The sequence below is a fragment of the Odocoileus virginianus genome, chromosome 24 (genome assembly GCF_023699985.2).
Source record: "Odocoileus virginianus isolate 20LAN1187 ecotype Illinois chromosome 24, Ovbor_1.2, whole genome shotgun sequence".
NCBI classification, from domain to species: domain Eukaryota; kingdom Metazoa; phylum Chordata; class Mammalia; order Artiodactyla; family Cervidae; genus Odocoileus; species Odocoileus virginianus.
Genome location: NC_069697.1, coordinates 21,901,809 through 21,917,415, shown reverse-complemented (window position 1 = coordinate 21,917,415; position 15,607 = coordinate 21,901,809). Strand labels below are relative to the sequence as shown.

At 44.5% G+C, this 15,607-nt stretch overlaps 1 protein-coding gene across 1 annotated transcript in view; it reads right to left on the bottom strand.

Moving 5' to 3' along the window:
* The window catches only part of PLXNC1 (plexin C1), a 152,139-nt gene that overhangs the window by 91,444 nt on the left and 45,088 nt on the right, over positions 1-15,607 (bottom strand). The gene's annotated exons all lie outside the window — the stretch shown is intronic.

Sequence of the window (15,607 nt, the reverse complement as noted above, 5' to 3'; positions counted from 1 at the left end):
TTCGGGTGAGAATAAGAACATGATGCTAAAACCATGAAAAGCAACAGGAAACCAGCAGAGCATTTTTTCCATCATGTCTCAGAGCTGAGAACAAATGTGGACATGTTGAACTTAGACTCCTGAGCCATCTCTCAAGATGACATTGCAAATACATCCAAAACACATCCTCTCCTGGATTCTAAAATTAAAGAGCTACCTTCTAGAAAAACGTAGCATAGAACAGCCCAAGAAAAGGTTTACACATCATAAACATTTTAGGTTTGCCATTCATTTCCAGAATAGCAACCTATTGTGTAACTTTTGCTGTTGCTTAAAAAAAAAAAAAAAAATGAAGCGACCATTTTTGTGCTTTGCAGTATGATAATCAAATAAACATATTGCAAGGGCAGAGTCTTCCCAAGAATTTGATAAGATATTCCAGAACCATCTGCTACATTACATTTATTTAGACAGATACCAAATTATATCAAAAGATATTGGGTGAAACATTTGCCAGGGCCACCTCCCCAAGTCAGTCAGCCCAGAGGATGTCCCCAAAGAAATCTTAAGCTGTGGTCAGGACCAGCTACTTTGATAAACACCATCATAAGCTGAAGGTGAAATCACTGCTTCGCCTATGCCTGTCTTGGTCACTCTAGGTCATGAGACTGCCTCACCAGCAGGGCAGCCAACTCAACAAGAATGAATGCCAAAGGTCACTTGGTTTCCAAATGGTGTTGGACTCCACAGACATTCTACTGAATGGTATCAAGGAAAGAACAAAACCTCTGTTACCTCTGCCTTCTTGAGGTCCAAGGTTAAAATGAAGCGGTGGAGGAGAACCAGTAAGTTTTAAAAGAAACTGAAAATTCATGAATCACATGAGATTGAAAGCAACTAAATAATAACCTCATTCAACTCTGGGGAGTCCCTGAAAGGAAGTGAGTGGAGACAAGTGTGGTCCAAAACAGTATATTTGACAAGCATTTTATTTCTTTTTCTTCTTCTTTTTTTAAAAATTCTTAAGAATAAATTTAGGCCTCACAGCTTCATCTTTGAGCGCTGCGCTAATTTGAATATGACAGAAATAGAACAGGAAGCCAGTGAGTTTCATTAGACATCACCCCCAAGTGCAATTCTTTCAGCGTGTCATCATCTTCTCCCATCTCGGGGAACCCTGCTTCCAAGGCAGCACATCTGTGTCCAAGCTCTCCTCCACCTGTGTCGGCTCCTTCTCCAACATCAGGACCACAGGGATTTTCATCAGCAATTCTCCACAGTCATAAATTTATCTGACCCTTGATGGCTAGCTCGTCCGTCACGGACATTAAGTTCAAATTAAACCTCCTCTCAATGTCAGGGAGAGTTTTCAATGGAGGGACACATTCTGCTGGATTGAAACACACAGGACAAGGCTGGTTCCCCGTTTTGTATTAGAAAGCGATGATGACTGTCAAAAAAGACCTGCCTCTCTCTCAGGGGCATTCCAGTTTGTATAAGGCACTTCCTCTGTCTAAAAGGAGGCCAAAAAAAAAAAAAAAGCCAGTTCTAAAGAGAGCGGAGTACAAATGTTTTTGTAGGCTTTTAATACTGCCTGGGAGTCAAGGCCTAAGGCTGCCAAAAAAACAAGTGTAAAATATTTCATACAAATAGTGCTACAATTTGCCAATTTGTAGGCAGAAAACACTAGTGCCACTGAATTATCACTCCCTTTTCTGAACTCCTATAGCACTTCTTGTTGGAACCACACGTTTTGGTATTTAATCATATGCTGCCTTGAATTACAACTTAACTGTTTTATGTGTCTATGTCATGCCCCCCAATAAGCTGTAAGCTCCTCAAAAGAAGGAAGAATGTCTTTAATATTTCTTCTGCAGATCTTTCAGTGTCTGACAACATGATATGCAAATACTAGGGTTTCAACAAACATTTTTGAATGAATGGATGAAATATGAAATCTCTATAAGTCCTTTCTGTAGGTGAGTTTTCTTTCTAGAGTTTCCTTAGGGTTTATGTCTGACTTGTACTTACAGTGAAGAGACTACTTTTAAAAGTTTGAATTGGGGGCTAGAGAGGGGACAAATTAGAAACTGAGGTTTTCAAGGTTTTCAGTTTATCTTTTGGGGAAAAAATACATGTTTATATATATATACACACACATATAGGCTTCCCAGGTGGTGCTAGTGGTAAAGAATCTGCCTGCCAACGCAGGAAACATAAGAGACACGTGTTTGATCCCTGGGTCAGGAAAATCCCCCAGAGGAGGGCATGGCAACCCACTTCAGTATTCTTGCCTGGAGAATCCCATGGGCAGAGGAGCCTGGCAGGCTACAGTCCATGTGGTTGCAAAGAGTCAGACAGGACTGAAGTGACTTAACACTGAAGCATACACACACACACACACACACACACACACACAAATATATATATATGTTTAGACCTTTCACTTCCTATTTTGTATAAGGCAAAAACAAAATTGAACAATGTTAAGCAACTGAACATAAATTCCTGGTTTATAAAACACCTTTGAGATCTCATGCCCTGTTTCTTGCCAACTGAAAAATAAAAATTAAAAAGCAAACCATAACGCCAAGAACGTATAACCAGATAGTCAACCAACAACAATATCTTATTACTTCTTCAATACTGCAGATGATAAAATCTTCATGACAGCATGTTACCCACACAAACTTTCTCCAGGGGGGGAACAGACCTCGGAGCTCCCATGTTTTAGTAAACAAAACCAAAATGGTCCTTTTTGAAAGCCATCACTCTTGTTCCTATACATCCACAAAAGCAATGGTGAAGTGCATAGACACTTAAGCCTTTGCCCAAATAAAATTAAAATCTCATTTTCAGACTCAGGTCTCGGCAAGGCTGATCCTCAGTGAAGCAACCTCAGATAGGCTGATTTCTTAACTGACTTCATGATAATTTCTTCAGATAGGAGGAAAAGGGGATTCAAATTAGAATGAGCATATTCTGGAAAAAAAAAATAGCAGACATGTATTTGCTTTTCTTATCTTATGCTGTTGCCCCACTCTCCATGGAGGGTCTTTCCCAAAGTTCTAGGACTTCCAATTAATATTTTTATGGCCCTAACATCCAGCTAGATTTCATGCCTACAAAGTAAGGCCAACATGCAGACACTAGCCTACTCGTAAATTAATAGAATCCGCACTAATGGATAGAAAAAACCGCCTGAAGGAAAAAAAAAAGGCCAAAAACCAAAACTTAATTAAAAAAAAAACTTTTACTAGGTGAAAGGACCATGAATTCAATTTAGTGAATTAAACTACTTAAGAAGGCTTGTTCATAATATCTACTGTAGAGCTTAACCTGTTCAAAATAATAAGAGTTAGAGATTGTTACTCAACTGTATACGTATGTGGACCACCCCCCCTTCCCCTTAACTCCTAGTTTGTTCAAAACTCTGAACAGGGAGATTCCAGACACTTATCTAAGTTTGCTGTTTCGAATTCAGAAAGTATCTGCCGACAGTGTGTTTGCTTCCTGAGTTCGTGGAAATGTTTCTAAAGCCCGATGTCCCTAAGTCACCGCCCCACCAGGTATCTACCTGGGGGGACCTGCCACTGTCCTGAGGGTTTATGGGCAGTCCTCTGTTAGTCCTCATGGGCTTCGCAGGTGGCTCAGAGGTAAAGAACCCACCTGCCAATGCAGGAGACGCAGAAGATGCGGGTTCAATCCCTGGGCTGGGGAGATCCCCCGAAGGAGCAATGGCAATCAGCTCCAGTATTCTTGCCTGGAAATTTCCATGGACAGAGGAGCCTGGAGGGCTTCAGGAGGAGCCAGGGGTCACAAAGAGTCAGACAAGACTGAGCATGCACACACATTAGTCCTCAAAACCATGTTGCTCTATAGGGACGAAATGGAGGCTCAGAGAGGTGTTTACAACGTGCCAAGGTTTCACAGCTTCAAGTGTCTGAAGTCTGGTTTCAGAGCCACACACTTGGCCACTCGGCTGAACGGTCATCTGTGAGCCCCACGTGTTACGACATGTCAGTCATGTCTGACTCTTTGCGACCTCATAGACTGTAGCCCGCCAGGCTCCTAACTGCCATTTAAAAAGGTGCACAAAAATAATGACATTTAGAGTTCCTCCTGGCTTCCTTGGGCCCCATTGTGGTTGGAGGGTGGGGCTGGGCCAGAACAAGGCGACAGAGATGAAGACCCCAGGAGCTTAGAATGGAGAAGGTGAGACAGGGCCTCCAGAATGAAGAGGGGAGAACGGATTTGGGAGGCAAATACAGAGGCCTTGAATGTTCACCCATCACTAGCCCTGAATACAAAACACCCAATTAGAGGTTAAGATTCCAGGAAGCCCCCCAGCTCACAAATCTATTGTATTCCAAAAATTGGCTTGCAAACCCTCTGTTTGTAATGTGGAATACACTTTTCTCCCCATAGAAATAATGTTATAAACAGTGATTAAGTCTCCAGGTTTTAACTCACAAAACCTATTTATTTGCAATGTAACTTCAATTCTGTATATTTGCAATATAAGAGTAGCAGAAAACAATGAGATTGAATCCATTTGTATTATATAGCAGTTTTTCTTCTTTACTTGTGTTTCTGCTTGGCTGGTAGTTTGGGAACAGTGCCCAGCTGGATCGACTTTTAAATTTATTATTACAGTATTGCATTTATACAGTATTTCTATTTTTTAATAGGGATGACTTAAATTATTAATTGTTTTCATGCCAACATAAAGAACTGGGAGACCCACCTCTAGAAATGAGCTGAAGTTGCCAGGCATGCAGGCAAGTGAAATGCCCAGGGGATGGGCTGCGGGACCTTGAAAATCTGACTCTATTAGGCTAGAATCTCTCCCTAAGAATTTACTACTTAGTCAACCTTGAAATAGAAACTCTGAACTCAGAAATGTAACTTCTACTTCCTGCCACTCGAATTTCATCAGCATCCTCTAATCTAATTGTTCACTAAGAGCAGACAGTCCCTGAAGTAAACTGACAACTAAATATCAGGTAATTGGCTTGAATGGGAGGGTTGGTGTGATCAGTTCCAAAGATTCTCTACTGATACGGTATCAGAAAACTTTTAACAAGGAACCAATCCAGCCTCTGTCTCAGGAACAGGAGACTGTGTCCGTGGCTGGGGGAAGATTTTGCCACAAGAGCATCCCAAGGTCTTCTGCTAAGAGATTTGAAACAGATGTCTGCATTTTTTCAGAAGGGCACAGAGCCCAGAGGAGGGAGCAGGTGGTCCCAAGAATCGAAGGACTTTCATTAACATTGTTAGCCCACGAGATGGAAAAACCAATCTCAACTGAAAAGAAGAGAATGAGAAGTCAGTGTGACAAACTCAACTCTGAATTCCAGGCCTCCAGAGTCAGGCAAGGGGGTGCCAAAATACAAGACCGAAATAACTTGCCAGGAAAGCTGAAAAACTGAATTTCAGCTCCAGTGATGAAAAGCCAACCTACATAAGAAAATGATGCTAATAACAGAAACAATTTAGATTTTTTTAAAAGTGAAAACTCTAACATGCCAGGAGATGTTCTTTCATATGATTTGATTCATTTATTCTTCACAAACCTATGAAGCAGGTACAGCAAATTCCCTTGCTTTTTACTGCTGGGGAAAACTGGAGGCAAGAAGGCTCCATGTTGTTTCCTGGGGTCACAGAGTTAGGAAGCAGAGGGGCTGAGATACCAAATCAGGCAGTGCTGCTTCCAAGACCATGTCTCATCTCCTACCCCATATTGCCCCTCACCAGGGCCCTTGTTTATGGAGCCCTTTCCAGGGGCTGGGTGCTGTTTCTAGGACTTTCTGGAATTTGTTGATCTTATAGCCACCTCAGGAAGTAGGTATTATTGTTATCAGCTCCATTTCAATGATGAGGAAACTGAGGCGCAGAGAGATTAGACAGCATGGTATGAATCTCAGCAGTCTGGCACTGGTATTCATACTCTTAGGACTGTGCCAAACAGCTCAGAATTTTCAAAGGTTTCCAGGATAACAACATCATAAAGGCCAAAATAAAAATAAATACATCCTCCCAGAGCCTGAGCCCTGTGGGAAAATACAGGTTTTATTCTATTTCTCAGCCGTTCTCCAAGTGTGTTCTTCAGGTTGTTTTAGGTGTTAGTATTAAAAAGGCTTAAGAAATTTGGGAAACACTAGTTAAATAAAACTAAATGAGCTTCTCTGCTGCAGGACTTCTCAGAGGCTTCAATAGGCTGGTGTACTTGGTAACTTACAAGATAGGAATGGATAATGCACATCTTCCAACGTTTTTACCGAAGGGTTAGAAGTCCTAGCCACGCACACTGGGAAGCACTTAAATCTTGGTTAATGGGCAATAATCCAAATGGAAGATCAAATTGGAAAACTTTAGGCTTTTTTGGGCTCTTGTTTCTCATCTCTCATACTCAGCTGATCATGATCTCCGCTGTGTCCGTATGGGCACCTTACACATGCTTCTGATGTATACAGCATGATGCGCTGGTTGCTGTCTGTCTGTCTCTCCGACCACACTGTAAGATCCCCAAGGGAAAAGACTGCCTTATTCACCTTGGCAGCCCCTAGGGCCTAGGGCCACATCTAGGATTGCTTCTACAAGTATTGTCTGAGTGCCCCCCAGATACCAAATACTGAGCACTGGGGATGTATGGATGTTTAAGCCAGTTAAAGCTCCCCTCTTAATGAGCTTATATTCTGGTGAGGCACATGGACCAAAACCACATAAGCAGACAATAATTTAAACAGTTGCAAATCAAGGCTAGTTTTCAGCAGAAATAAAAAAAATATAGCAGCAAGGAACTACTTTAGGTAAGCTAGTCAAGAAAGATGGCATTTCAAGGAATTCCCTGGCGGCCTAGTGATTAGGATTCCAGCCTTTCATTGCCATGACCTGGGTTCAATTCCTGGTTGGGGAACTGAGATCCCACAAGCTATGCAGCATGGCCAAAAACTTAAATTAAAAAGGAAGATGGCATTTCAGCTCAGATCTCAAGGATGAAAACCACCTAGCCACATCAAGAGCAGTAGGAACAGCATTCTAGGCAGAAGGAACAGCAAATGCCAAGATCCTGAGCTCACTTAAAGTCTGGTCTCTGCAAGGAACTGATTAAAGACCAAACCAGGCTAGAACTTAGTGAAGAAGTGGTGGGTGGAGCTGCCAATTATAAGCGGGTGACGTTGGGCAAATCACATCTTCTCTGTGTTTCAGGCTTTCCAGCTGCAGAAGCACAGATAATAATCGCTTCTAGTTCATGGAATTGTTACAAAAATGTACATCTACTTAACGCACACCTACAAAAACACAGATCAAAGAGTTGTTTCAAAAATGTATATCTATTTAACTGAGGCTTCCAATAATGCCTCAGTAAATATTAGTAGCTGTTATTATATTTATTACATAGGCAAATGAAACAGAACTTAGGTAAAAGGTTTGAATGATATAAGCCAAACACACACAAAATAATACTGATGTGCCAGGCATCTGGGCTGCAGGGGTAACTGGACTGCCCCTGCATTGCTCACACACACCCGATCAACAATCAGCCTGCCCTTTCCATATACGGAGGCAGGTTCAGCTCACAGCTTCTTGGAAGGCTCTTAATCATAATCCTCCTCCTCCTCTGCCCGAGGGTTCTCTGGGGTCTCCCCATGCCTTGAAATACCAGCTATGACAGCATTTTTTCATGGCGTACTGGCCGATGCCTGCTTCCCACACTAACCTGTGAGCTTCCGCTGGGCAGAGCCTTATTCATTTTTGTTTCCCGAGGGCCTAGTACCGGACCTGGCCCATGGCTGGCATTCAACACACGTTCACTGAACTGGATTAAGAATTAAATGTTCAAGTGACTAAATTCTTGTCTATGTCTCCATGATACCAGCAGAAGTTCTTTCACTGATTTTTGTTCACTGGGCTGGCCAGTTTACTGGCGTGGTGGAAAACTGGCCTTTGTCTTGACACTTGGAGCTATTCAGCACACATGAAACACATTTGCAGACTGAAACACTCACACAAAAAAGGGATTTTTGGCCTTCACCCCATGTGGTTCTTTGGTGGGTGATGAGTGCACCAGGAGTTGGTGTTTTAATTTCCAAAGGTATACCCTGAACTGAGGAATTTAAGGGAGGCATTCGTACAGAATAGGTAGCCTGGAAATAAAGATGGGAAATGATGCCTCTCAAGTCAGGAAGATCTGGGTTCCAAGCTGCTCTCCCACACATTTGTTCTGTAATGGGAAGCACACTCTTTGGCCTCTCAGGACCTCAGTTTACCCCATCAGTAAAAAGCTGGCAGCAATAAAATTCCATCTTCCTGAGAGTAACATCAAATCCCACGCGGGGTGTTTCAGAAATGGTCCACTCTCCCTAAAGCAGGATACAAGGGCCCAAATGCTACAAAACCTCACTGGTACCCAAGAGCAAAAACACCAAAGCCTGGCAGGAAGGCTTCCAATGAAGACAGGAACATTGGTTTCAGTGTGGAGTTGTTGTTGGGAACAGGAAAAGTACCAGGTCACCAAGACAAGTGAAAACATCTGAGGAATTTTTAAAAGCCAATCGATATATACTTATGAAAGTGCCTGCTGAGATAAGGTCATTTAAAAAAAAAATCTATTCCATTAAAACATATATTTACTAAAAGGGGTGCTCCTAATGGTAACTGCTCGAGTGACACAGCATCAACTAAAAAGAAGTGAGGATAAGTAGTGTGGAGACTGAAGTTGGATCAAACAAAACTGGCTTCTGAGTATGGTAAGCATTCTCTCTGTTCCTGCCACTGTCAGCTGCCTGGGTGCCAAGAGCTGGGCACCTTCATGGTTTCATCCCCTCTCCACCTTCTGCTTTGAAATATTCACAGCTCTTCTAACAGCTGACAAAGATGATGAAGAACCCAGGGGACTCGGGTCCACCCAAGACCCCACTAAAGCGTGAGAAGGCCCCCACATCCCTATCAGCCTCCTTGGTAACCCAGATGCATGGGTTCGGCTTCTGCCAGGGTAATTCAGTGATGCCCTGAGGCCTGACTAACATATTCCTCTCTGCTCCCCACTGCTTCCACCCCACAGACAGTTGTCCTACTTGCTTCTACACAATTAGTCGGCACAATGGGGTCCTCACACAAGGAGGAGGGGCCGCCCCCAAATCCCATTATTCTCATGATCGCTGCCATTAGAGCCTCACTGGACCATAAAGGAGTGTCACTGCACAGAATTCAGCATGAGGACACATCCCGGGTTGGAAGGAAAGGGGAGACGGGTGTAGAACTGGGAGCCATCTTCTGCCGTGAATTGACTTCCCGGCCACTCAGCTGAATGTGGCCACAGTCTCCAAAGGGGACATCCCAAAGTGGAGTGCGCTCCTTTGGGTCTTGGCTCAGCTGCCCCCTTCTCTGTGAGGCTTCCCAGGATCCTCTGGTTGAAGCTAACCTCCCCTGCCTCCAGCTGGCAAGCCCTACCCCCTCCTCAGCCTTATTTTTCTTCCTAAGGGTGATCACATCTGACACGCTATGTTCTTATTTATTTTCACTTTCCCTCATGTAGTCGGGTCAGTAATGTTGCACCCCTAATTCATGTCCACTCGGAACCTCAGAATGTGACCTGATTTGGAAGTAGCGCCTCTGCAGATGTCATTAGTTACGGGTCTCAAGATGAAATCATTCTGGACTTAGGGTATTCAATGACTAGTGTCTTGATAAGAGAAAGGAGAAGGCGATTGGACACATGAGGAGAAAAAAGGCCATGTAAAAGATGGAGGCATAGGTTAGAGATATGCTGCCATGAGCCACACTAGAAGCCACCAGAAGCTTGAGAAGGAGAGGAAGGTTTCTCCAGTCGAGGTTTCAGAGAGATCACGGCCCTGCTGATACCTTGATTTTGGATTTCTAGCCCCCAGAACTGTGAGAGAATAAATCTTCACTGTTAAGGCACTGAGTGTGTGCCACTGGTTATGACAGCTCTAGGAGGCTAACACATCTCTAGAAGGACCTGCAAGGGGGCAAAGACATGGGGCTGAGCTGTTCATCGCTAGAGAACCTCGGTGCTTAGAAGAGTGTCTGACACACACTAGGTGCTCCATAAAGATCTGTTAAGTGGGACTTCCCAGGTAGTCCAGGGGTTGAGTCTGCAGAATCCACCTGCCAATGCAGGGGACATGGGTTTGATTCCTGGTCTGGGAAAGATCCCATAGGCTGTGGAGCAACTAAGCCCATGAGCCAAAACTACTGAGCCTGTGTTCCACAACAAGAGAAGCCACTGCAACGGGAAGCCCCTGTAACAAACTAGAGAGTAGTCCCCACTCACTGCAACTGGAGAATGCCCATGAACAGCAATGAAGACCCAGCACAGCCGAAAAAACCAAACCCCAAATCTGTTAAGTAAATGCATGGATGCTTAAACTCTCAAGCTGGAGAAGGGCTTCCATAACTCAGGTTGACCCAGAGTTCCATGTGTAACCAGTCTTCCATGGTGGGTCCACCTGGAACAGACTCTCCCTTCTCCCCACCACCACCACAAGGGATAATGTCTCTAGGCTTCTCCTCCCTTTCACTACGGTGGTAGGTAAAGATACTGGCTTGGGAGTTAGAGCCTAGATCTAAGCCTAGACGTTAACCCTGTTTCCACTGCTTATATAAGCTATACTAAGCAGGCAAATGGCCCCCAAAGGTATCTATGTCTTAATCTCTTGAAGTTGTGAATGTTGCCTCACTTGGCAAGAAGGACTTCAAGGATGTGATTAAGACTCTTAAAATGGGGAGATTATTTTAGATTATCTGAGTGAGCTTAAAGTAATCTCAAGGGTCCTTGTAAGAGGAAGCAGGAGGGTCACAGTCAGAGAGGGAGATGTGATAATGGAAATAGAATTCAGAGCCAGGAAGGTCTGAAGAGGCTACACTGCTGACTTAGAAGATTCAAGAAGAGGCCACAAGCCAAAGAATGTAGGCGCCTCCAGAAACTTGAAAAGACAGGAAATGGATTCTCCCCATGGGCTCCAGAAGGAACACAGTCCTTTCTACACTCTGGTTTTAACCCAGTGAAACCCTCTACAGACTTCCAACCTCCAGATCTGCAAGGTAATAAATGTATGCTGTTCATGCCAGCAAGGTTGTAGTTACTTGCTACGGCAGAAATAGGAAATGAATACAGAAACCTAAGGCTGTTTTCTCATCTTGAACATGGGTACTGTAATAACTCCTTACTTCACAGGGTACCAGGAGGACTAAATGGAACACACAGGGGACATTCAGGGCACAGAATCTGACGTGTGGCAAGCAGATTCTCCTCCGTGCCTGGGGATCTTGTCTCCTGGCTGTGCCTGGGCTCAAGGCAGGCTTCCTAGGGAAGGGGCACTGTAACTGCATTCTGAAGGAGAAGTGGGCATATCCTGATGGATTCCTCTACTGAAAAGCCCACAGTGGCCTTCTCTGCTGCATAGTGCCCGCCTTTCACAATGGGAGGCCAAACCAGAATAACTCAAACTTCAGAAGAATGTGGCTATGGGTTACTATATGCACCATGGGTCACCTTGGCCGAATTCTCATTCAACAACAGCTCCCAGGCCTTATGGGCGATGCTTAGGGGAGACTTGAAAAAGCAATGTCTCTTGGGAGAGGGAGGGAAGAAAGGCCTCAAGACAGGAGAGCAATGTCAGGAACTGAATGCGTCCATAAGCAAATCATTGAATTCTTTTTGCTTATTACTCCAGGGTGTTGAGGATGAATATGTTTAGCAGGCTGATTTTAGTTTTTCTTACCAGCATTCAAATCACCTTTTGTTGCCCCAGCCCTTTCAGAAAGTCTGTTGTTACGCCAAGTTGAGAAATGACCTCTTTCACAGTGTCATGTGTCAAACAGCCAACCAGCAGATGAAAACCTAAAAACTACTACCAGGGGCTGCTTGGAAGTCTTCCAACTGCCACCATGGAAGAAACATGTAGAAGGGTATGAGTGAGTGTTGCACTCACACAAATAAGTGAGGGGAGTCTACAGATACTTTAAAATCAGCATGCCTGGGGGCTTTGTCCCCACCCTGAACACATCCTATGGAGCTGGGGCATTCCAGGACAGGACAATAAAGGTGAGTATGGCTTTTCTTACATGTACATTTTCTGAAGAGGACCCAGCACTGGTTCCATCACGTGACTGGGACCCCAAGTGGAGCCCGTGATGGTGTTGGGAGAGGTGGGGTGGTCCGTGAAGTTTGGAGAAAGGGCTGCTAAGTAGATGACTCAGGAAGAGACAGGAGGTAAACTCACTGTAAAACATACTGGAAGGCAGTGACCCTAGAAGTAGGTGGAGTGGAAAGTGTGGTACAGTCAATGCCCGGCTTAATGCACTTCATCTTCTTCTACGCCATCAGGATTGTCTTTTAAAAACACAGAGATGATTGTCTAGGTCCTCTGCTGAAAACCCTTCTCTAAGTTCCCAGCAGCAACTAATAAAGCCCAGATGCAGAAATCTTTCCTTCCTGGTCCCTCCCCCTCTACTTCCTCCTTCCAGAGAAGCGCTGGGGTGAGAGAATTCAGTCGGCCCTTTCCCTCGCAAGACCTCCTGTTGCCAGGACTGTACTGTGGTCCAGTTGCGCTGCCACTGCAAGGGCCGTGGGTTTGAGCCCTGTTTGGGGAACTAAGATCCCACAGGCTGTGCACCGCCAAAAGAGAAAATAAAATGAAAAGACCAAACCCTTATTGTGCTGGTTCTGCTGCCTGAATTATCCCTCAGCCCCTAATTCTCCTCAGGCTTCAAGACCCAATATTCTCCTCTCCCCCAGGACCCAATTTTAACATGACCTCTTCTCTGAAGCCTTTCCCAATCTTGGTTACAACCAACCGCTCCTTCCTCTGGGCTTTTGCCATCGTAACAGCTAACATCACTACAGTGCTTACTACAAAGAGGCTCTGTGCCTAGGACTTTATGCACATCGTCTGATTTAATTCTCTCAGCAACCCTACGAGAGAGGTACTATTACTACCTGGCTTTATTAAAGTCACTCAGTCGTGCCCGATTCTTTGCAACCCCATGGACTGTACAGTCCATGGAATTCTCCAGGCCAGAATACTGGACTGGGTAGCCATTCCCTTCTCCAGGGGATCTTCCTGACCCAGGAATCCAACCAGGGTCTCTTGCATTGCAGGAGGATCCTTTACCAGCTGAGCTACCAGGGAAGCCCTGCTTTATAGAAGAGGAGATGTGGCACAGAGATGATAAGAAACTTGCAGGTCACACAGGGGCCTGGATTCGATCCCAAACACACTCACTCCAGGTCTGCACTCTTCTTTCTCTGCTGGACTGCTGGACTGCTGGACTGCTCCTTCCAGTGTGGAAGTTGCCCCCTGCATTGCTGGGCATCCCAAACTGGCTAGTCTTCCTAAACTCCTGCTCAGTCAATAACACCTCAGTCCCTCTGGTCCCCAAGCCAGATACTTGCATTCTTTCCCCTATCATTTAAACAGCAAAGTCCCTGCACCTGAGACCTAGCTCCACTTCTCTCAGAAGTCCTCCATCTAACTTAAGTACCCATCCTCTGGGTTCCCACCCAGTGCCAAGTACAAGGCCTGAGACACAGCAGGTATCCAGTGTAGGCTTGGGTATTATTACTTTCTTTGTGAGGACTTAGATCAAGAGAGAAAGAATACATCTTCCAGACAAACAGTGGCCACCTTGATATTTTATTTTTCATTTTATGGCCCTATTTTTACTGTGTCAGACTCAAGGGAGGGATTCAATTAATCACTAAGTCCTGTCAACTCTGTCTTCCAGCCAGCTCTTAAATCCACCTGCTTCTCTCCATCCCCACGATCATCTCTCTAATTCAGTCTCCAGTCTGGCTGGTTTACAACCAGCTTCTCAGGGATCTGCGGGTTTCCACTGGTGGCTGCTCTGGCCTGTCTTGTGCCAGAATGCTTGTTCTCCACCACACAAGTGATCCAGTCTGCCTTCTGACTGAAGCCCTGGAATGGCTTCCCACAGCCTTTCCAGGAAAATTCCGATCTTTAACACAGGCTATAAGACTCATTCTCCCCCACCCCTGTCCATCCTCATTAGCGAACGCTCCTCAGACCACACACTTGCTCCATGCTGCCTGGCAGGCCAACCGCTCCTGCAGCTCCCAGCCTTGCAGGGCCTGCTCCCTCAGTTTCCTTCACCTCCTCTGTCTTTACCCAGATGCTCTCTGATGCTCACACGTCAGGCTCAGCTTAGACATCCCTTCCTCCAGGAAGCCTCCTGTGACCTTAGGTTTAGGTTTCTTTTCGTCGATTGATTCATTTTCGCTGAACCTGTGGTTGTCTTTTTAATTGAAGTATAACTGACCTATAACACTGTGTTAGATCCAGGTGCACAATATAGTGATTTGATATTTCTATACATTACAAAACAGTCACCATGACAAGTCTAGGTACCATCTGTCACCATACAAACTATTACCATATTATCATCATTAATCATTATTCCATTTTATAATTACTAATAATTATTATTAATTATTACCATATATTCTCCAGCTGTACATTTCATTCCCATGACTCATTTATTTTGTCCGGGAAGTCTGTACTCCCAATCTCCCTCACCTATTTCACCTATCTCCCGGACCCCTTCCTCTCAGGCAACCACCTGTGTGTGTCTGTACCTACGACTCTGTTTCCATGGCTATTTTTGTTCATGTTTTTTTAGATTCCACATACAAGTGAAATCCATACAATATTTGTCTTTCTCTGCCTGACTTATTTCACTTAGCTTAATACCGTCTAGGTCCATCCATGCTGCTGTGAATGGCAAGATTTCATTTTTTAAATGTCTGAGTAGTAGCCTGCCGTCTACACATACCACACCTTCTTTACCCACTCATCTATCGAAGGATACTTAGGTGGCTTCCACAGCTTGTCTGTTGTGAATAACACTGCAATGAACATAGGAATGCACATATCTTTTTGAATTAGTGTTCAACGTCTTCAGAAAAATACCTAGATGTGAAATTGCTGGATCATGTGATGGTCCTATTTTCAATATTTTGAGGAACCTCTACCATGTCTTCCATCGTGGCTGCACCAATTTACATTCTCACCAACAGTGGGGTTTCATTTTTTCCACCTCCTCGCCAACGTGTGCTATTTGTTATTTAGATTTTTTTTATGTGCCTCCATAGAATCCTCCACTTCCTCTGTGCTAAACGTTATTACTCTCTATTTACTTATCAAGATTAATAGATTGGAAACCCCTTAACTTATTGGGAAAGACTGAATTATTGTTCCCAGGTCTGCAGTCTCTCCTGCACTAGAATGACGCTAGAGTAGGTGGAGTGTGGATCCCTACCTCACTGATGTTGGGCTTGGCTATGTGGCTTGCTTGCCAACGGAATATCAGCAAACGTGACATGAGTGGAAGCTCTGAATACACCACAGAGTTTAGCTTGGGTTCTTGCACGTCTGCTGTCTGCCTTGAGGAGAGTACATGCAGGATGAGAGACATGTGAAGCAGATCTGAACCAAACTCTCCACCTACAGCTTGACGAAGACTCCCCTTCCCACCCCCACCCTCCACTGGAGCTGAACCATGAGCAAGAAAAACAAATTTTTGTTCTTGTAAACCACTGAGAATCTGTTGGTTAACACAGTATTACTGGAGCAGACCTGAC